Source organism: Vicugna pacos, chromosome 4 (genome assembly GCF_048564905.1).
Source record: "Vicugna pacos chromosome 4, VicPac4, whole genome shotgun sequence".
NCBI classification, from domain to species: Eukaryota; Metazoa; Chordata; class Mammalia; order Artiodactyla; family Camelidae; genus Vicugna; species Vicugna pacos.
The window spans coordinates 38,716,773-38,739,411 of NC_132990.1; the positions used below are offsets into that span (position 1 = coordinate 38,716,773).

The following is a 22,639-nucleotide window of genomic DNA, read 5'->3' on the forward strand; positions in this document are numbered from 1 at the left end:
ATATAGTGAACTAGCTTTAAAAAACTGAGATGCCATTATTCTCTTGAACAGATACTTTTAAAAGTCCTACTCTGTCAAATGGTCTGTATATAGCAATCACATTTTCTGAATCAAAAATTTAGCATGTAATGGATATATTAGTTAGCAATAGGACTGAACATTTAAAATTAATACTATCAGTGGAATTCTCAGGTACACAATACATGGCATAATATGCACATAGGTCTTGGGCTCAAAATCTTTACTGTTGTAATAGACAGACAGGACATTGGCTCATAAGGCAGAGAAAACCCAAGAGTCTTTAGATTATTATAAACAACAACAGGCAATGTCTTATACAACAGAAATACTCAGTCTCTTTTCGAGTAAATAAGTAATATATTTAAATTAAAAAATGTATAGGAAAGACCATATGTGCTTTGAAGTGACAGGAAAAAGAGCAATGTAATTAGAACAGCAAGCTTCATTTTTTTAGGTCTTTTTAGTAGCCTGAATAATGGCAACCAAAGATATGAGGTCCTAATTCATCTCTGCAATCTGTAAATGTTACCTTATTTGGAGAAAGGGTCTTTGCAGATGTGACTGAGTTATGGATATTAAGATTATTCTAGATCATACAAGTGGGCCTTCAATCAAATCATGTGTCCTTATAAGAAAGAGGCAGAGAGAAATCTGACCCAGACAGAAGAGAAGAAAACATGACCATGAAAGCAAGGATTGGAGTGATGTGGCTTGAAGCCAAGGAATGTCTATGGCCAGCAAAACCTATAAAAGACAAAGAACAGATGATCCTCTGAAGGTTTTGCAGGGACTGTGGCCCCATTGACACCTTGATTTCAGTTGGGGATACTAATTTCAGATTTCTGGTCTCCAGAACCATTAGAGAATAAATTTCTGTTGTCTTTGTAGTTGTTACATTAGCCACAGGAAACTAATACAGTCATGATTAAGTTTCAGTGTGGTATAATTATCTAATTATTATTCTTCAAATACATAAAAAATATTTTTCTACTTATCTAACTCCATTTTTTAAAAAAACCAACCTAATAAGAAAAAGTCTCTTTTTCATATATTATAAATAACAGCAGTATTAAGGGTGATACCGAAATATGCTTTTAAGGAAGTAAACCCTCAAGTAAGTTTCAGAACTATGAAGAAAAAATGCAAACAGACTTAAGAATTCGTAAACCTATGCTGCTATGTATGGCCATTCATTTAATTCTTAATGTGGAAGTTGGCTGATTCCAGCTTACAAAATGCTTCACCTTCTTTCTGTTGCTGCCTCATTGGGACAGTCTTCTATACGTTGACTTTCTAAATGGGTAGCCAAGAAACTCAGAGGTTCTCATGTATAATAGCCCCCCTAGATTTACAATAAAAGGATTTTTCAAAATATAAGTACTAAAAATGGAATAGTGCTTGAAAAGTAAAAATGAAAAGAATTGTGAAGAGATTGTTTCCCCAAAACTTACTCTGAAATTGCATTAAAAGAATCGATGGTAGAATACTGAATTTCTATATTACTTGAGGCCTTAGGAAAACACATTTTTTTAACAATCCTGTTATGATAGATATTGGTAAGATACTACTTTCCATTAGTTGACAGCAAGGCTGAGAATCGCCCTTCCTAATAAATGAGTTTTTAACATGCTCCGATTTCACAAAGAAAAGAAAGGACCTAGTCATTTTATCTATAGAATCAAAGTATTGTTTGGGATTTATGGGACACCTTTTAAAACATAGAAGTCAATGGAGACAATTTAATAAATATAACTTAAAGCAGGTACTTAAGAAAGCAGAGGAAAAGTTAACACATTAATATTTTTCTTACAAATTTCATAAAATATATAATCAAAATTGAGTTAAGTATGTTAAAATTATCCTTTTTATATCTGATAAATCAGTTTGGATTGGTTGACAGTTTCTCACCAGCAAGGGTAAATTTTTTGTTGTTGCTATTTTAACATTTTCCCCCCAAACTAGTAGCACAGCTACTTAAAGATACCAGGGATTGTCTAACTCTTGTTCCATAATAAAATACTGTTTATCATAGCAGAAAATATATTTGGTTTCCTGGATAATTTCCCCATCCTATATCATTGTAAATAGTTGGGAATTTTTATTTAAAATTCTCAAAAAAAGCACTATACCCTTTACAAATAAAATATTAAGTGCCTTGTGATTTTTCCATTTTAATTACAATCTTTCAAATTGGCTTATAAAACAAAAAGTCTTTTGAAGGACAATATTCACCTAAATTTTTACCAATGTTATTGAAGTATAATTTATATACAATAAAATGCACTCATTTAAAAAGTACATGTCAATGAGTTTTAACAAAATTATATACCTGTGAAATGACCACCATAAGATATAGAACGTTTCTATCACCCCCAAAAGTTTCCTTGTGCTCCTTTCCAAATAATTTAATTCCTACCCCCAGCCCTAGGCAATCACTGATCTGCTATAGATTAGTTTTTTTTTCTGGAATTTCATATAAATGAAAACATATGATATGTTCTCTTCTGTGTGTGATTTATTTCACTCAACATCTTTTTAGGATTTTACCATGCTGTTGTATGTATCAGTTCATTCCTTTTTATTGCTGAGTATTCTATTGTATGGATATGCCACAATTTGTTTATTCATTCACCTATCAGTGGACATTTGGGGTGTTTCCAGTTTGAGATTCTTTCAAATAAAGCTCCAGTGCACATTCAAATGATAGTCTTTGAGTGGTGATACATTTTTCTGAGGATGACAGGTATATATGGTAAGTGTATGTTTAATTTTATGAGAAACCGTTAAACTGTTTTCTAAAGTGTTCTGGAGTGTTATACCTGTTTATATCTCACTAACCACATATGGGAGTTTCACTTTCTCTACATCCTTACCAACACTGGGTATTGTCAATCTTCTTAATTTCAGACATTCTATTTGGTGTGTAGTTGTATCTCACTGTGGCTTTAATTTACATTTCCCTGACAAACTAGTGACACGAAACATCTTTTCTTGACCATTTATATCTTTTCCTTTGTGAAGTCCCCGCTCAAATCTTTTGGAGTATAGTCCATTTTGTTGAAAGATTATCTACCCACGTTGTAACACAGTGCCTGTCCCATGGGCACTCAATAAATAGTAACTGAATTAATGACTTGGTATTCCACGGTATTATCTCATAATCCTATGACATAAGTGTCCTAATCTAAGTTAGTGGGTGAAGAATCTACGGGAAACAAGTACTGGAAACATACCTGAGTGGGTATAAAAGAAGTAAAGTGCCAACAAAATGAAAATACTAAAGAACACAGCTTGCTGGGCTCTTCCACTATCTCACACAGACTTATAAATAAGTGCTCAAAGAAAATGACTTTATATAAGAGAAGACATGATTACTCTGAAAGCCAAACATCAAACAATTTCACACCCATCTCTATCTAACCACTAATTTACCTCAATTTTGAGGTAAGGTATTTACTTTATTTTCCTCTCAAACAAATTATTTGCCTGTACTTGAACCTTTTCTCTCCATCATGCTCTGTCACTGTCAGCAAGAGATACGAAGAAAAAATTTTAAACTTTTAAGTTTCTAAGAAGACTAAAAATTTTGGTGAGAAAGGCATATTGAAGGTGGGGGAGGAACAGGGATAAACATTAAAGTAACTGAAAATCTTTTTTCAAAAGGATGAGCAATTGCTTTAATTCAGCTTTAATAATATGCTTTAAAAGAATCAATATTGGGTAGAACATAACAAGCATGGGAATATCTAGGTCCAAGCACCAATTTACACCACAATGACCCCGAGAATGATCATGTGTTGGGTTGGCAATGGCAAGCAACAGAAACAGATTCCAGTGAACTCAAACGAAAGGGAATTTATTGGAAGGGTATCAAGGACTCCTAGAATCCCCAGGAGGTTTGAGAAATTGGAAAATTTACTCTCTCTAGACTAAGGAAGCTGGAAGCTTTGTGTTCTCAGCAGGAACAGTGTCATCAAGATATGCTTCTGCTGAAATAGAGTAGAACCTGACCCCTAGCCGTCTCATTGTTCACATTCCAAAAAGGGAGTCTCTACCTGCCTGTGCTTTAGGTCTCATTCCTGCCCCCTCGGCCAAGTATCGGTGGGTCCCTCACCTCAGCCCTAGCTCACTGTTTCTAAGGGGAAAAGGTGTTCGTGTGTTGTTGGGAAAGAGAAGAAGATCTTGAGCATTCAGGAACTAATCAATCTCCACTAATGACCTCAGGGAAGTTAAGTATTTCAATCTATAAAACTCTACTGAGAACGGCCCCTCCTTCCCAACTAAAAGGTTCTTAAAAGGCTCTCATGGTGCAGTATATGTATGTAAGTGCTTTGAAAACCATAAGGCACCCAGTAAATGTTAACATTTCATTACACTGATAGGAACTTAAAGAGAATGTAGGAAAACACATAGTCGTAGATGTAAACCTGAGGAAAATAAAACTAAAAAGCCATCATAAAATGTAAAACATCAGAGCCATTATGGGTTTTGCTCATTCTAATATAGCATCTACTTCCTAGGGCAGTTTTCCCTTATACAACTAGTAACAGAAAAGGCCTTATTGATGGGATTCAATGCAGTACAATAATTATTTATAGCAGTAATAATATGTGGGTATTTGTTTATTCTAAAAAGACTTTTTGGATTATAAAATTTTTCTCCCAAAGGACCCAGAAATCAAATTTCAAGACTGAGTAATTTCCAGCATGTAGAAGATATGACATTTCTACTGGTGATTTTTTTTTTTTTTTTTTTGCACATTGGTAGGCCTCGTTTGTGCCCAAGGAGTAGCGTTCCGAGATAATTTATTTCTGAACATGTTGAAAAGTTGGTCAGGTATCAAGTCAGTTAATTTCTTTTGGCCATTAATCTCGAATTCTCGCAATGTAATTTTCATCATTGGATAAGTAATAGCAAAAGAGACAAATCAAAATATGTGCAATAAAAATTTATAGCCCTAAATACATGTCACAAAACACATCTTCTTAAAAGTTCTAACATAACAGTGTGATGGTAGTTAATGTTATTGAACTGTACACTTAAAAATGATCAAATGGTAAATTAAATTGCATGTTATAAGTTTTACCACACTAAAAAATAGAAATATACTATTTAAAAAGTTGATATAAGTAATTTCAATTTGGCTTATTTCCGTTCCATTATATGTCAGGCTAATGATTTCTGTTCCATAATAAAAGTCAGGGTAATAACAATGCTCATATCCTGGTTCAGATACATATTTCAGGTATAATTCTGACACTCTTTAAACATTAAAGCTCCTGAGGGTCAGTGAAATCCAACAACACTATTCTTTTATTCAGATTATGAATTGGTATTAATAGTCAACCAGTCACAGTTCAATTGGTTATACAGTCTTACATTTCAAGTGTTCTGCTACACCACATTTTAAATAACAATTTTCATAGTTTCCCTATTTAAAATCTTCGTAAACATTAGCTACTGTCTTTGTCTCATATTGCTCTTCATGAGGAGAGAACAGTAGGGATCTGAGCCATCACCAGGTGGGTGGTGTGGGTGGGAAGTCTGGTGAGGAGGGGAATGAACAAAAAGAATTGGAGGGGTGACTGAAGAAAAATCGAGGACAGGAAAGCTATATGGACTTGCTCTATTGACTGCTTCCTCCCTTAAAAAGTCACCTAATTAACTGTGAACAAATTTGTCTTGTATAAACCCCTTCTTTCAGGATGATGTTTAGAGCAAATATGTCAAGCAGAGACTCTGAAGGGAGTCAGGTAGCAAATATCACAGAAGTATGATAGTACAACTATCAACTTAGGAAGGAACCATGACCGTCTGACTTCATATTAAAAGGAAAATATGAAAAAAGGAAATCAGTATCTTAGATGTTGAAGGAAAAAGTGACAGATTATCTACACAGTTATAAATAGACATGCACAGCAAGCTATGCCATCTGTAGGTTTTATTTAAGGCAATGGTTTTCTATCCTTTGACTTGGGAGGATTTTCCACCTTTGAGACCCCTCAATCTGCATTAACTACAGACACTTTATGAAAACCTGGGGTTTCACCAAGTAGTTTGAAAAATCACTGCCTCCTTATACTTAAGATAATATTAATTTTAAGATTTTTCTAGTAGCATATCTCCAAAGACTTTCAAATGAGCTAAGAACATGTCCATAATTACTGAAATTATTAAAAAGGGATTCAAAATGAGACACATTTGGCTGAACTCATGCCATATTGCTATGCTTCGTTTCTTGGAAACAGCGAGCTTTTGAAAATTATTCCTCTGATAATTAAAATAACACAGATTATTTGATATTTTCCAATATCTCTAAATCTTTGAGACAACTATAGATTATCGCAACTCATACCTTTTTGTCCAGGGGAGATTTAAGAATAGTTTTTAAACCTTTGGCTTTATCAGCTCACCACACACAAGCAGGGATATGGGCAACCTTTGAAGTGGCCCCCACATTCATTACCACATCAAAATGCAATATCTACAAGGCAAAAACTGCCCTTATTCCCACCCCCGTAAACTGAACAAATGTATTCTGTGACAATCCCCTATAGAGATGATTATTACGAGTTTTGTTCCACTCTCAGCATTTTCATTTCAGTCTCCCATCACTTGCTCACCAAAGCAAAAAACCTGGAGTAAAACTCCAGTCCCTGCTGTGAGCAAGTTGCTTTCATTAACATTAAATTTACTTCCCCTGTTCGTAGCAGATTTTCACTCTTTGACAGACAACTTTAAGTTGAAAACATATGAAATAGATAAACAAGAAAGATACAATAAAGATGGCCAGAAAAATCTTTAAACAGGAATTATTTTTTTATTTTTTCTGAACTACCCTTTAAAGACCAATCAGAATTTGCCATTTTGTTTTCAAGATTCATCCTTTTAAGACTATTTGGGAATGTGACCAGAATACAGGAGAAGCAAACACTCCATTTAAGCAATGAATAAATCTGGCATTTTTGAGTAACCATTCCTTTGTTCTCTAGGAGTTATTTACTGTCACCATTCTCTACAGAACAGTCTTTCAGAACGAAAGCCTGGCACCATGAAAGTAGTTTCAAGTTTATTTTCTCTCAGTATTTTATGCTCATTACTGAACTTTAGTGGAGAGAAAACATTATCATGTTCTTTTAGAAATAAAAACAATGTATTTGTTTTTAATGTTTTGAATACACTTTTTGGCTAAGAAATTTAAGAAATGTGTATATATATTTTATATATATATATATGAAATCTAAAAGGATGATCCAGGATATTAACATTATAGACTGATGACAGCTATGTCTAAGCCCTTTAATATTTTTCTGATATTTCTAACAGTTATTCCCTTCTAAATCTTAGCCTCAGCCCCTGATTTCATTAAGCCAGAGAAACAAATGATATTTTTTGATGAGGCTAAAATTATTCAAATGTCAACCAGCCTTCATGTAACTAACCTACTTCCTTCATCTGCCTTTCTTCCAAATCCAGTAATGTTTCTATCTCATCCGGGACAAGTTGACAAAAGGGGCTGAATGAAATCAGGGTGGCTGAGCTTCCAGACCTTGAGTGCTCACAGTGAGAGTCAAGTATAGTGTAACAGTTTTCCACCTTTCCAGGGTCCGCTTTTTGGTGTCCACCCAGAGCTCACAGCATTTAGATTCTTAAAGACAGCCTTAAACCCACCATCAACTTATCAACATCATAAGGTTCCTTACAGACAACTCAACACACAGTCTTCCATGAAGAAATCTTATTTCTTTACTGTTTTATATCTCAATTTATCAAACCCTAGATCTGATTTGCATTTGTGTTCATATACTGTCCAGGAACTGCCATTTTGTGCCTTATGGTAAACCATCTACCAACTCTTAAGTTATCTGGGGTTCAAATTTCCATTTTTTCCCCACTACATTTCAGGAAATTCATCTGAATGACACGTATGCCAAGGCATTGTTCTAGGAGTCAGGTAAATTAGCCACGTTCTCTTCCTCTGGGAGCTGACAAGCCAAGAAGAGAAACAAAGAAGTATACAAAACATATCAAATAATTCAAATGTAAGCAGTACCATAAGGCAGGTATACCTTCAATATGCAAGGTTTACCCTGCTGGCCAGCTATTTTCAGAGAGTCACTCTGCTTTTTTTGCATAATTTTACAGATCCCTTCAGCCTTCTCTATGACCTTGTATTTACCAGTGCCCCTCTCTCTTCTTATTCCTCTGTTTTTCTGCTCCGTTGTACATTAAATTTCTCAAAATATTGAGTACACACCCTGGCTCCAGTCCTTCACCTCATTCCTCAGCCTACTGCAATCTGACTTCTGTCTCCGTTATAGTAACAAAACTGCTCTTGGAAAATTCACACAGAATCTAAGTTGCCAAATATAATGGGCTCTTTAATATTGTTATCTTTCTCGACCTCTCTCAGAAGCATTTAACTCTCTTGGTCACCTCTCCTTTACTGAAAGATCATCTTCTCTTGGCCTCTGTGACATAAGAAATTGTCTTTGGTCATTCTTTCTTTGTTTCCTTGGATAGTCCCTCTACTAAGTGGATCCAAAGGGGTCTTTTCTGGACTCCCTTATCTCTCAATGCACTGTCATCTTAATCATCATTCATCCCCAGGTCTTTAATACCATCTATAAACAGATAACACCCAGATTATCTCTAACTCCAACCTCCCCTCTGGACTCCAGTCACATACCTTCATCTAATCAACTTGATATCACCATTTCAAAATCAGCATGTTCAAAACTGGACATCTCTCTCTAGTCCAAGGCCTGTTTTCCTTCAGGTCTTCATGATTTCTGTGACTATTACCATCCACCCAGTTACCCAAACCAGCAACCTAGGATCCATTCTTGATTCATCTGTTTCTCTTCACACTCAGACACATCCCAAATGCAAATCCAATTGCTCCTAGCACCAAAATACATTAAAAAAAATTAGTCCATTTCTTCCCATTTCCACTGCCACAAACCTAGTCCAGGTCATTATCATTTCTCACTGGGTTTTCCACAATAGCCTCTCACTTCCTCTGTTGTCCCTCTTCCAACTATTGTCTACAAAGCATTTGGAGATATTTCAGCAATATCCATCAGCCCACATCATATTCCTGCTTAAAACTCTTCAGTGGTTTCCCATTGTGCTTAGAAGATCCAGACTTCTTCTTTCACCCACGAGGGACTACATATCTGGTCCTGTGTGCCTCCCCGGTTACATCTCCTACCATTCTCTACCTCAATCTCAAGCTGCAGCCTACTGGGTTTTAGTTCCTCAAACACACCCAAGTCTTTCCTGTTTAAGAGGCTTTGTATGTGTGGTTCTCTCCACCTTGAATGCTCTTCCTGTAAATCAATTTTCCTCCACTTGTAGATTATAGCAGTTTCAAAGCCACCTCTTCAGAGAGGCTTTTCCTGGCCTCCCTCCGGGATCATACCTCTTGTGCCAGTTATTTTCTTCCATTGCACTTTGCATTTCACGATTATGTTTTCATCTACTTGTCTACTGGCTGTGTCTCCCCCTAGACCGTGACCTTCACACACACAGTGGCGAGCCAGCACCCAGGGCCCTGCCTAGCACTCTTAGAAGCAGTCAACAAATCTTTAATAAATTAGTTTTGTAAGATTACAAAAAAGGACACACCCATACTGGGAAGATCAATAATCTCCGAAGCCCAACTAACTTTTTTTATTTCGAATTTTTTAAATTGCCTGTCCTACACCCTGTGCTACCATAAGGATTTTTGTCTGTTACCTAGCTTGTTTTTCTTCAATAAACTTTCAAAGTAAAGATTATTCAGTAAACTGTACATATCAAGAAACTGAGAAGCAAAAGTACATCACTTATAATGACACAGAGTATCAGGGATGGAAGTGAAGTCTAGTTCTAACTCTCAATCTTTTGAAGCCCTTTGACTACATACCCAGAGCTGGCTTCATGGATATGAGACCTGGCTAGTCGCACAGGGCCACACACTTTGTTTAATGCTTTCCCATTACAGTTTTGAAATCTTAATAATTTCTGAACATGGGTCTTGCATTTTCATTTTGCACTGGGCTCCACCAATTATGCAGCTGCTCCTGCCTGTACCACAGATTTTGTTGTGAAGAGCTTTCTAAATGTATTTCTACTAGCTTGGCATTTTCTTACTGTGAAGAATTTAGGACCTAAGTACAATGAGTGATTTACCACAATATTCAGTTGTAAGACATTTACTAGCATTAAGGAGAAGAAATTTCCAGACCTAATCCCAGAGGTAATTCGCTACTTTGTTTTCTCTGTCTTGAGAAATGCCTGCTTATCTCCTTTTTATGTCTGTCGTTAAGTCCGATCTCATCCTTGAACAAAAAATTACCTTTCCACTTCTACTTTTTCTAATTCCATGAAACTAGATTATTGAATAAGTTCTTAGTCTAGAATCCAAAGGCTTTATCTAATAAATTATATTGCCCTTGTTAGCCCATTATTCACAAACTTATTACTATTTCATCGAGTTCCTTTAGAATTCCTAGATATATTTTTTTAAATCTCACTGATGTATCTCTACAGAGCTTGACAAACTTAATCTAAAAGTACTTGTTCTGATACTTCTGGCACGTTTCAGCAGCCAACTGGAAAGTGAAACAAGCCTAAAAGTCTTGCTTAGTGAAAAATTAAAAACACACAAACACAAAAAATACCAAAAGCAATAAAAAAAAAACTGTATTCTCTAATGGCTTCTTTTAACCCTTGAGCACCTACTGAATGCATTACAATCATTAAGTTGTTCCTGGTTTCAATAACTGGCTTCTTGATTTAGTTTAATATAAAGAACACGTTGAACCAGATTAAAGAACTCTTTACTGAGGGCCAACTACTGTACCTCACTGGTTAATCACATGTTCATCCTACCTATAAGCCAGAGGGAAACTGAGATGAGAAAATACTTGACTATAAGTATATCTTCACCATTCCTCCCCAATTCCTTCCTTCCAAACTTCCTTTTATACTCTTCAGAGGGTTAAGAGTAACTTTTTTCTGATAGCTCATTTATCAATCTTTGTTTCATATTTCAGGAAAGCAACAGATAAAAATCAAAAAAAAATTTTAAAAATTACTATAGATTTTCTTTCAATCTCCCCATTTTTTAAGAGTACAGAATATAGAGCCAGGCAGCCTGATTTCAAACCTAAATTCTGTAGCATTGGGCAAGTTACTTTTTATCTCTGCTTTAGTTTCTTCTTCTATAAAATGGGTACAATGAGGTTGTTACAAGGAGCCAATGATTCAATATGTGTAAGCCTCACAGAAGTTTCTGGCACATGAAGTTTAACATACATAATTATTATTAACATTCTATGTCACCGCTCTTTTCAATTTAATCTGCTTTTTGTACTTTCAATTTGCAAGTCCATATTTATGTGTATCCTAGAGCCCAAGCTCACATCATTCTGCCTCCAACAAAACATCTTGCTGTCCTATTCTTGATTTCCTAGAATACTTGAAGTCTGTATGACAGAGCCTCAAAATTTTTTTTAGCTTCCTGTGTCCTTCTCTAATTGTTATACATCTTCACAATTCATGGTGTGAAAGGAACATGGTGGACATAGGTTTGGACTGTCAGATAGACCTGGATTCAAATCTTTATCTCCTTCCCCTCTCCTCCTGGCTCATTCTGCTCCAGCATTTTTGAGCTAACACACTAGGCATTTCTCTGCCTCAGGACATTTGCACTTGCTGTTCTCTCTGCCTGGAACCTTCTACTCAGGGTATCTCCATGGCTTGTTTCCTCACTTCATCTTGACATCTGCCTAACAGCACCAATCAGAGAGGTTTCCCCTCTAGCTAAAATAGCACCCCTTCTCAGTCTCTTCCTCCCTGCCTTGTTTTATTTTCCTCATAGTCCTTATAATCACTAGATATTTTATTATATATTTATGTGCTTATTTGTGTATCTTCTTTCAGCCCTCCCTAGAATATAAGCTCCAGGAAGGCTGGAACTTGGTAAAATGGAAATGATACTTACCTAATCGGGTTGTTATGTGGATTGAATGAGAAAATGCAGAAAATATAAAATCTTTGTAAATATAAAAAATCTTAAAGTACTGATTGTACAGAATATGTTTGTTTTCTCCCTTCCCTCGTGATAATAAGTGAAGAGGGTAGGTATGTGCTTCTCTTATATCTCTACCACCAATGTCATCCCTCCACCATCGGTATCCCAGAGCCTGAGAAGAATAAACGAACATTCTTCAATTTTATGGTCACTATTTAGATTTACAGCAAATGTCAGAATATCCTAATTAGATTTTAAACAACCTTGGTTGTGAAAATAGAGGCATATACTTCTTATGCACACACAATAAGATTAAATAAGAATGCTTGTGGAAAGGGATCCTTTAAGTGGTTTTTCTAGTTAACCAACAATCCATTTTCTTTTACCCGTTGTTATTGAACATCTCTCTTCCTGATCTTAATGCAGCTTCTTGCCTTAGTAAGTAGGAAGCACGAAGCATAAATCCATCTTTCTTATGTCTGAGTACAACACCTTGGCTTAGGGTCATTGTTATCAACACCAATTCCCATTTTATATAAGATATTAAAGATAAAGCATATTGGCCTGACTCTATTCTGACCTCAAGACAAACCAAGGTAATTACTTTCTCAAATTAAACTCCCAGGAAAAGCTCTTATTTATCTCTTGTCACATTTTTCTAACACATGCACACACACACACAAAGAGAACCTACTAAACAAGGGTTCTATCCTTAAGTTTCACTTGAATATAAAGTTTTCTAAATCTGGTTATGATTGACATCACATAAATGAAATAACCAGAGTTTATTTAAAACTTGAAAGAATAAGTGATTCAACATATTAAAAATAATAAAGGAAATAAAGTCTCGCAATCTTGTAAATACAACTATATTGCCCTATTCTCATCCAACAACAGTAAAAGAACTAGCAGCAATAACAAATTACCATGTTTTTGTTTTTCCATTCAATAGTTTATTCCTGGGACAAACCTTATTTGCAGGACTGCTGACAATATAGTTTAATTGCTTTCATTACTCAGTATTGCCCTGATTTAGTCTCACCATCCATAGTGACCTTTAAGTCTCCTACAAGAACAAATCACCTTCATGAGGAAAAAGATGTACTTAACTTTGTGTTTTTTAAATCATCTTATCCCTAACTCACAAGTCAGCAGAGTATTGAAAAAAAATTAATGAATGATTGCATTTGAATTCTATCTCTACCATTTCCTAGTTACCCTGGTTAGTACTGACTTGAAATTTAGTTTCTTCTTCTGTGCTTTGGGCATCCAAATAAATTCTACCTCAGAATAATGTAGAGAAGATTACATAAGAGATCACTGAGTGGGGAGGGTATAGGTCAGTGGTGGAGTACATGCTTAGCATGCACAAGGTCCTGGGTTCAATCTCTAGTACCTCCATTAAAAAAAAAAAACAGAAAATAAAAGTAGATAAAAAAACCAAATTTCTTCTGTATAGCACAGGGAATTACATTCAGTATCTTGTAATAAACTTCAATGAAAAAGAATATGAAAATGAATATATATGCATGACTGGGACATTATGCTGTACACCAGAAATGGACACACTGTAACTGACTATACTTCAATTAAAAATATAAAAGAGATCACTGAAAGTGCCTGGTATTTAAAAATACCAAAGTCATGCTTATTTTCCTCCATTTCATTATCGTTTTTCTGTCCAGGATATGAAACACCTAAGTCTAGAGTATTTTCAGTGTTCTTTCTACACATAAGTTCTGAGTTTCCAAAACATGCCAGGCACTGAGCAAAATGTGGGGCTACATTGATGAATAAAATACAATTCTCATCCTAAATAAGATCCTAAACCAAAGGACTAAATTATACTCTAGGTACATTTAAGGTAATGTTTGACAATCAGACATTTTCTCCAGGAAGAAGAAATAACGCCCAACTTTCCAAAGGTTTTATAATGTGTATGATTCACAAACTATGCAGTAATACAATAGCCTGTGAATTACCTCACTGTTCAGAGACTAATGCAGGACCATGATGTTATCGTACCAGCTTAGTTGTCTGTCTCCATCAATGGACCCAAAGGCACCAGTTATACAAGGTACAGTGCAATCACAAAATTTTTTTCCCTCCTCCAACTGAACTTAATGGGTAATGAGACAAAAAGTAGGACTTAGCCATTATTTATCACTGGTTCCTTCTGTGTACATTTTTCATAGTCTATTCATTTGGAGTATGTGATCTTCATAACATGAATTAAGCTCTTGTTTTAGTTACTGTTACCACTGCATTCTATAGTTACATCCAATAACTTGATGCACCCTCTAAACAATGAGCCCTTTTTGTAGCTGTAATCCAAATCATTTCCACTTTGTCCTAGCCTCTAGTAATTTGAATCGTTACTGTTTATCTTTTAAAGTAAACTAATTTCATTTAGTGATAGGGCATCTAATACTTTTGAATGCTTAAAAACCCATACTTCACACAAAATGGCTGCTGACAACTCTGAACAAAGGAAAGTCATTTTAAAGTTTATCTTTATGTTCAAAATGTGTCTTTACAAAGAAGGACAACTTTGTGAAATGAAGTCTAAACAAATGGGAATAGATATTATTCTGAAACTGGCACACACACTGGACAATGGGTTGATGATAAATGTCTATCAGATCCAATATTGCTGCTTCCCTTCAATATTCCTGAAGGGTTTCTTTTATGACAGACTTTACAAAGACAACTGAAAGTGTCTACTCACCAATATTACCTTACACCTAATCACATATACAAGTTGTAATCATTAATAATAATAATAAAGCATAGCTATAATCACAATAAAACCGTTCGTCAGGAATGAAAAAAGGAAAAGTCTTTATCTTGAGTCAAAGTCCAGATCTTTTGTCTTCATCTTGGCACTTTTGCCTTGCTAGGGACCTGGTCTTCAGCTGTCCCTGGTTCCTCTTCCATGCTTCATGGGTACTCTTTGCAGCCACTCATAAACAGCTGTAGAATTTCTGAGTTATCATATCCAACTACTTGCATAGTGTCTCCATCAGCTGGATATCTACAAATATATCTGTTTATTTTTCCCTAATTCTGAATACATGCTGGAATTTCAAGTTCAAAACATTCCCCAGATGTATGAATGACTGCTGTGGACAGATAACCCAAGAATACCTGCTACAAATGCAATAGTCAGAATGCTTTTCTCTCCCCCCCCCCATCTCTTTCTCCTTTCTCCCTCTCTATCCCTCTCTCTCTCTCTCCCCACCCCCCCCACCGTGTGTGTGTGTGTGTGTGTGTGTGTATGTGTGTCTCCCCTCTTCTTTTGACAGGAAGACCACAGCTGCAGCCCAGGATGCCTCTCACTCCCTAGCTCTCTGTTCTCCAAATTTAGAGGCCTCGTGCATCTTAGACATTTCCTTATTTCACCATAGACTGTCTTTTGTCCTCTGTGACAGATGTTTTAGAGAAAAGAATCCATTTGCTACTTCCCTGAAGTTGCAATTTAATTGTTCATTGCCCAACATGGTGTGGTACTCTAGAAAATTACTATCAGCTATTGTTTTAAAGATATAATACTTCCTTTGGCATAATTGTTTCTTCAGTTGTATTACCAATAATTTGGTTTCTCAGGTCAGAATTTTCATCTTATAGTGATCACATTACAATATATAAAGTTATCAAATTAACATGTTGTACACCTTAAATTTACACAATGTTATAGTCAAATATACTTTAATAAAAAAAGAAATCGGTATATTTTTAAAAAGAAAGAGAAACTCAACTTCTCACTCTATTTGACCTTAGCATTTTCAAGACTCTATCTATTACTATGTCCTCACTTGATGCTAAATATTCATTCTTCTTTCTTTCCTATTAACAGTGATTTATAATAAGTATCTATTGTTAGAATGATTATTGAGTAAAGGAGATAAGCACTTATATGAATAATCAGAAGTCCTCAAATAACAGTAAAATACATTAAGAGTCCTATTTTTAAAGTAGTTGTAATTCAAAATTTCAAGTTAAGGATTATTTTCATTCACTAAAAAGAATGAAATCAATAAAATATTTACAGACTAGTAAAAATTTATTTTTTGAAACCTCTATATGGAAATTTTAAATAAGAATATCCAAAACATTATTTTATCTGTACAGCTTCAAGTCAGGGCATCATAAGTAAAAAATTCCATCATCTGTTTCACGGGTCCAGTCAATTCTCACTCATTTGACAAGTCTTAACAAGCATTTTAGCAGACCAATAAAGTAATTAGGCAATTTTAATATATTTATGAGTAAAAGTCATAATATTTGTTTATAATTGCTAATACTATATACCTAATATGTTATAGTACATCATGTTACATGCCAAATTATAGTTTCATCCCTCGCACTAATCATTCATAAGTCTTTCAAAAGTCTTTTTCACATTCTTTCTCCTGTAGCCTTTGAGGCTTTATCTTGTACATAGATGCTCATTAAAATGTATGTCAAAACATTCATATCCCCAAATCTATTGAATATCCACTGATAGGAAAGGTAATTTTCATTTCTACAGTTATCACTATAGATTCAACTAAAAAATTTAAGTTATGCAGAAAAGTTTTAGAGATCTAATGTGCAGCATGGTGACTATAGTTAACAATACTGTCCTACATACTTGAAATTTGCTAGGAGAGTAGATTAAATGTTCTCACCACAAAAACAAAAATGGTAATTATGTGAAGTGATGGATATGTTAATTAGCTTGTGTCATTTCACAATGTATACTATGTCAAACATGCAATATGCCTTAAATATATATAATTTTTATTTGTCAATCACAGCTCAACGAAGCTGTGGGAAAGAGGAGGGAGAAAGAGTGCAGTAAATCCTCATCTATTCTGTTCCTTTGTTTGCCAGTAGAACCTCATTCTGAAGAGATGAGTACTTATCATGGATTTAAAGGCACCTTAGAGACTCTTTCACCACCATCTTCAAAGCTTTGTCTAGTAAAGATTTAACATCTCAAACAATGATTCTTAATGCCTGTTGTAGGTAAAATGGTGGCAAATGGGAATTATGGTTGCTAATCATTTGCCCTTAAAGATATTGTTCTGGATTATCCGGGTGGGTCCAATTTATAATCATAAGGGTCCTTAAATATGGAAGAGGGAGGCAGAAGAGAGGATCAGAGAAAGTATTGTGACGATGGAAGCAGGGGTCAAAGAGAGGCAACTTTGCCACCTTTGATGAAAGAGAAAGGAGCTAGCAACCAAGGAATATTGTTATCTTCTAGAAGCTGGAAACTGCAAGTAAATGGATTCTCCCCTTGAGACTACAGAAAGGAACACAGCCCTGTCGACACCTTGATTTTGGTCTAGAGAAACCTTTACCAGACTTCAGAACTCCAGCACTGTACGATAATAAATTTATGTTGCTTAAAGCTGCTAAGTTTGCGGTAATTTTTTATGGCAGCAGAAGAAACCTAACATAATGTCCAGGATTTTTTTTAAATACTGAGAACAAAAACTTTCATATAGAAATAGTTTGACAATGTTTTTACATATTCTATTTCATAATGACAGTTTAATTGGTCTTCATAATAAATGGGCCAAATGTTTTCTGATGGTTAACTGGATACAGTGACCCAATTAAAATCTAAGCCTGACAGTAAACCAACAGATCAGCGCCATCACATAGCTCCTATTATTATTATTAGTTCAACCTCTTAAAAACTGTCTCTCTCATTTATCTTAACTTTATTGTATGAATTATAACTCAGGGTAAGCAAATAGTTGATGAGCAGTTACTATTTATAAAATTTCAGCTAATAAATGAAAAGGAAAGATAGAATTGTAATATTACCATTTTGCAATGGCCTAAAAATCAAGGGAATCTTGACTAGGGGTCTGGCCTTGGACCAGATCCAGGGTTGTGGTCTGTTTTTCTTTCTTAGCCTGTGAACTAAGAATGATTTTTATATTCTTAAATGGTTAAAACAATCAAAAGAAGAATAATATTTCACAACATGTAAAAATTGAATAAAATTCAAATTTCAGTGTTTATTTATAAAGCTGTATGGGAACACAGCCAAGTCGACTTATTTACATAATGTCTAATGTGCCATAACAGCAGAGCTGAGTAGTTATAAGAAAACTTAGGGTGCACAAAAGCTAAAATGTTTACCATTTGGCCTTTTACATGAAAAGTTTGCCACCCCCTATTCTAGACAATGATCTTCAATGGTAGCTAACACCTAAAATGAGAGACAACCAGAATACCAATGAAGTATCCTCAACAACAACAAAAAATCAAAACTGATTAGGGCTCCTAGGCAAACTACCAGTTCATAGGAAATACAATGCATGGAGGAACATGTAAGATAACACCACTGGGATGCACTCAGCAAAATACATAATTTAAGAAACTTTATAGGACGAGTAAGTTCCTTTGAAAAATAATTTTCAACAGAAAAAAAGAAGATCTGGAGGGAAAACTTAAGAGACTGAAAAAAAAACAATTGTAATGTGTCAATCACAACTAAATTATGATTCAAACAAACTGTAGGTGAAAAACAGAAGTATGAGATCATTAATGAAATGCGATCCTAACTTAATATATGTGGGTATTAGGAAACTATTAAATTCTTTAAACATAATAGTGTTGCAGTATTGTTTTCATAAGGAGCCCTTATTATTTCAGATATTTTCAGAAGAAATAATATGATAACTGGAATTTGCTTGCAAATAATCTAGTGAAGAAGGACAAAATAGGATACAGAGGTATGAATGAAATGAGTTGTCATGATTTGATCATTGTTGAAGCTGGATTATGGGTAAATGTAGTTATTATACTATTCCCACTAATATTGTATATGTTTGAATTTTCCATAATAAAAGTATTTTTAAAAGCATTCTTTCCCAAAGGCCTTGAGGTCCATAAACATAATGTTATAATCATAATTTATTTCAAAACATAAAGAACTCAATGATAAAATACCAAAGGCAAAGTGTATCCTGTATTCCAATATGATATAGAATTCACATTTTATTTCTAAAAATGTCAATAAATTTACCTTCAATAAAAACATAGAATAATGGTCTTTTCAAGGACCAAGATCAACTGTGGAAAACAATCATCTTGGAGAAGACAAGCTGACTTTATTTTCTAAAGCACTTTCAAAACCAGAAGCCTGATACAAATGATCACTAGCCTTATATTGCCCCTTGGCTGTAACCAACATTTAAATTTTGGAACAATTAAAGACTATAAACACTTCCCCATCAAACAAAGGCAACTTCTACTTTTGATATTTGTTACAGAACCTCTAGTTAATACCAATAGTTTGGTAACACTCCATTTAACAAGTAGCTCTTGCCAGGCACTGAACTAGCTACACCCATCAATACACTTAAAGTTCACAATTCATTCTGGGGACAGGTTATTCCCATCCTCATTTTATGATAAAGGACTGAGACACAAAGTTTGACTCTGTTCAGAGGTTAAGATCTGAACAAGCTTAACCTTTCTCTGATGCAAAACAACTCTAGGGAAGAAGCCCTGGTCCTTACATCTTCCAAAGAACAAAGTCAGCTGAGATTATATTCTGTCAGAAGTTTTGCACATTAAGGACCAAAGAGACAGATGCAAAGATTTTCACTCAATATTGTTTGTAATAGCAAAAAAGAAAACAAAAAAAAGAAGCTAAATTTTTGCCAGTAGGGAAATGACTAAATTATCTGTGGTACAAACATATACTGAAATAATATGAAATATCTACATGTTAACTCCTTGATATACCTCAAAAACTACAATGTTGAGTGAAAAAAGGCAAATTGCAAACACAACACAAATCATGTAAAAAATTTTAAGCATATAGAACCATACTATTTACACATATTTATGAATACATAAATATATAGTAGAGATTTTTTTAAATAAACCTGTATGAAAAGAGTGAACCTCAAGTTCAGAATATTTCTTACATTTGGAGAAGGAATCAAGAAAATGGCAGGGGGATATTTTAGCTGTGTCTGTCACATTTTACTCTTTTAAAAAGATGTAAAGAAAATGTGGCAAATTGTTCATCTTAGTTTAATGTGTATTATGAGTAAGTGAATTCTTTTCATATCATTTTCTATTTTTGCATATTTGAGACAATTTAAATTTTACATAAAAATAAATACAATAATTACTTTTTCTCTATAAAAAAAGAACACTTAAGTGAATCTTTAAGAGTGGGAAAGAAAGAAGGAATTCTCTTGACGGAACTGGGGAGATAGGAGGCATAGAAATATATCTCACTGAAAGCCACACAGCTAAAAACTGACAGGGGCCAGGGTTCCAACCTAGATCTGCTTGTTTCCAAAGCCACCATACTATTCCCTAAAAACAATTTGGATTTTCTGTAGACATTTCCAAATAGAGGTGAACTACATTCAAATTGAGCCTCTTGAGAACACTTACCCAATAGAGTGGTCCCTCCTAATCTCATCACTGTAACAAGAAAGTTCTAGAAAAATCTCCTGAGGAGGACAAAAGCTAGCTGATTATTATCATTAATATTTTCCTTTTTGTGTCACTAGTTTGTGGTTCAAGTTCTGGTATTCTAAAGAGGCATTTTTATTAAATATGCAATCCCATAACATTGTATGCAGGGATTGGCAGCTTGTCATGTCAACTCAACTTATTTATTTATTTATTTTCTTGCTAACTTTTTGGGGGGGGGTAGTAATTAGGTTTTTGTTTTTTTTTTTTTTTTGGTAATGCAGGTACTGGTGATTGAACTCAGGACCCCATGCATGCTAAGCTCTCACTCTACCTCTGAGCTATACCCTCCCTCCAACATGTCAACTCAACTTAGATAACCGTCCTGAGGACAACTGAAGTAGTGATTCTCACCTTTTTTGAGATCTGAGAAATTTCCCACATCTCTTAAGGTATTTGGTGGGGTCAAAATATTGAGGTATTTGGAGAGGTCAAAGATATAAAGTAATATTTCAGCAATCTCTTAATCATTAACAAACAAGTTTCCAAAAATACATATTTTTGTATGATAATTTTGAATTATTCACTAATACTACAGACCAAATATGTACTAAGTAAAACCTGTAAAAGAATCAACAATTGGGTCCAATTTCCACCACGTAAGACAAAGAGGGTAGAGCCAGGATTGAACATGAGGGAAAACAGGTTGTCAACCCTCCCATAAAACAAACCCCAACTCCTCCAAATCTATGGATTAGTTTCATTGTTATTCTCTTTTCTTATTTACTTAAATCCTTCCTCTTAACAGATTCTTCCCCTTGCGAATAAACATGCTCAAATTTCTCCCATCTTGAAAAAACAAAGAAAGAAAAATTGCCTATATTTCTTTTTCCCTTCATAGCTGAGAACCTAAAGTCTGCCTCACATTAATTAAAAAGTACCCCTTTTATTAATGTATTTATTAACTGGTCAATTTATTCACTGAACAAATACTTGAGTGCTTACTAAACACCAGGTGCTTGTTCAAGGCATCTGGATAAATCCGTGAACAAAACAAAACTCTCCTCCCTCGTGGAGCTTATAGTAGAGCTGAAGTCAGACAACAGATAATAAATTATGTGATGTGCTTACCTGGCACATAATGAGGACTACATAAGTGTTTGGTCTTGTTGTCATTTTCATTATTTCTCTGTCTCATCTGCCTTGTCTGCATTCAGGCATCTACTCTCATGAATCCACTAAAATGACTAAGAAAGGAATTACTGTCCTCTTTCCAAACTATCAAATCCAAGCTACTCTTTTTCTTCCTCGTCTTTTGAGAATCAGGCACCAAGTCTAGGAAGCTTCTTACCTAAATTCCCCTTCACCATCCATTAAGAGGCATTGACTACTTTCATCTCTGCTCCACTGTATTCTGACCATGAAGCTAGACTATGTATAACCCTGTCTTGTTGCTCTGCATACCTTCATCTTGTGTCAAACCATCAGTTCTACTGAGGAAGTTGTCCAGTACCTACCAGGGTGCCTAACGCTCCCTAGGTACTCAGTGAATGTTAGAAGAATAAAAGTTTCCTTAAACATTGTTCTCTATAATCCCTTCATATTTACTTTACCAGTCTTCCTTTGGCTTTACAAATGAAAAGAAACAAAAAGTAAAGTCAATGGACAAACCAGCACAGCTGGTCAGAACAAATAAATATGTTGTGCTATTATTTGTAAACCACTTTAATGATTCAATTGTCTTTCAATATCTCAATAAATAATGGCAGGAGAAACTGCTATAATATATTTCAGAATAATAGAAAACACATTTAAAACCATCCACATACAAGGATATTTTTCCTCTACAAAACTTAAAATATGTAAGTTACTCACTTCCCACCTAATATCATGGCCCTCAAATTAAACACGAAACTAAATTAAATTAAGCTTTTAATTTGCTGATTGATGAGAAAAAGCTTGTTAGTTGTTATATTAATTAACAGAAAAAAAGATAACAATTCAGAAATGGTTAAACAAAATAGACCATTATCAGAAAATGGCTTTTTTCCCTTCAAAAGAAAAATCACAATAACTAGAAAATACAGCTGTATTCCTAAGCAATGCAGCATTGTCCCTTTTTTATTTTTTAACATAGGGAGTAAAAGGCAGTGG

At 34.7% G+C, this 22,639-nt stretch overlaps 1 protein-coding gene across 1 annotated transcript in view; it reads right to left on the bottom strand.

Moving 5' to 3' along the window:
• TRPM3 (transient receptor potential cation channel subfamily M member 3) overlaps positions 1-22,639 on the bottom strand; it is an 846,268-nt gene that overhangs the window by 729,445 nt on the left and 94,184 nt on the right. The window lies entirely within an intron of this gene.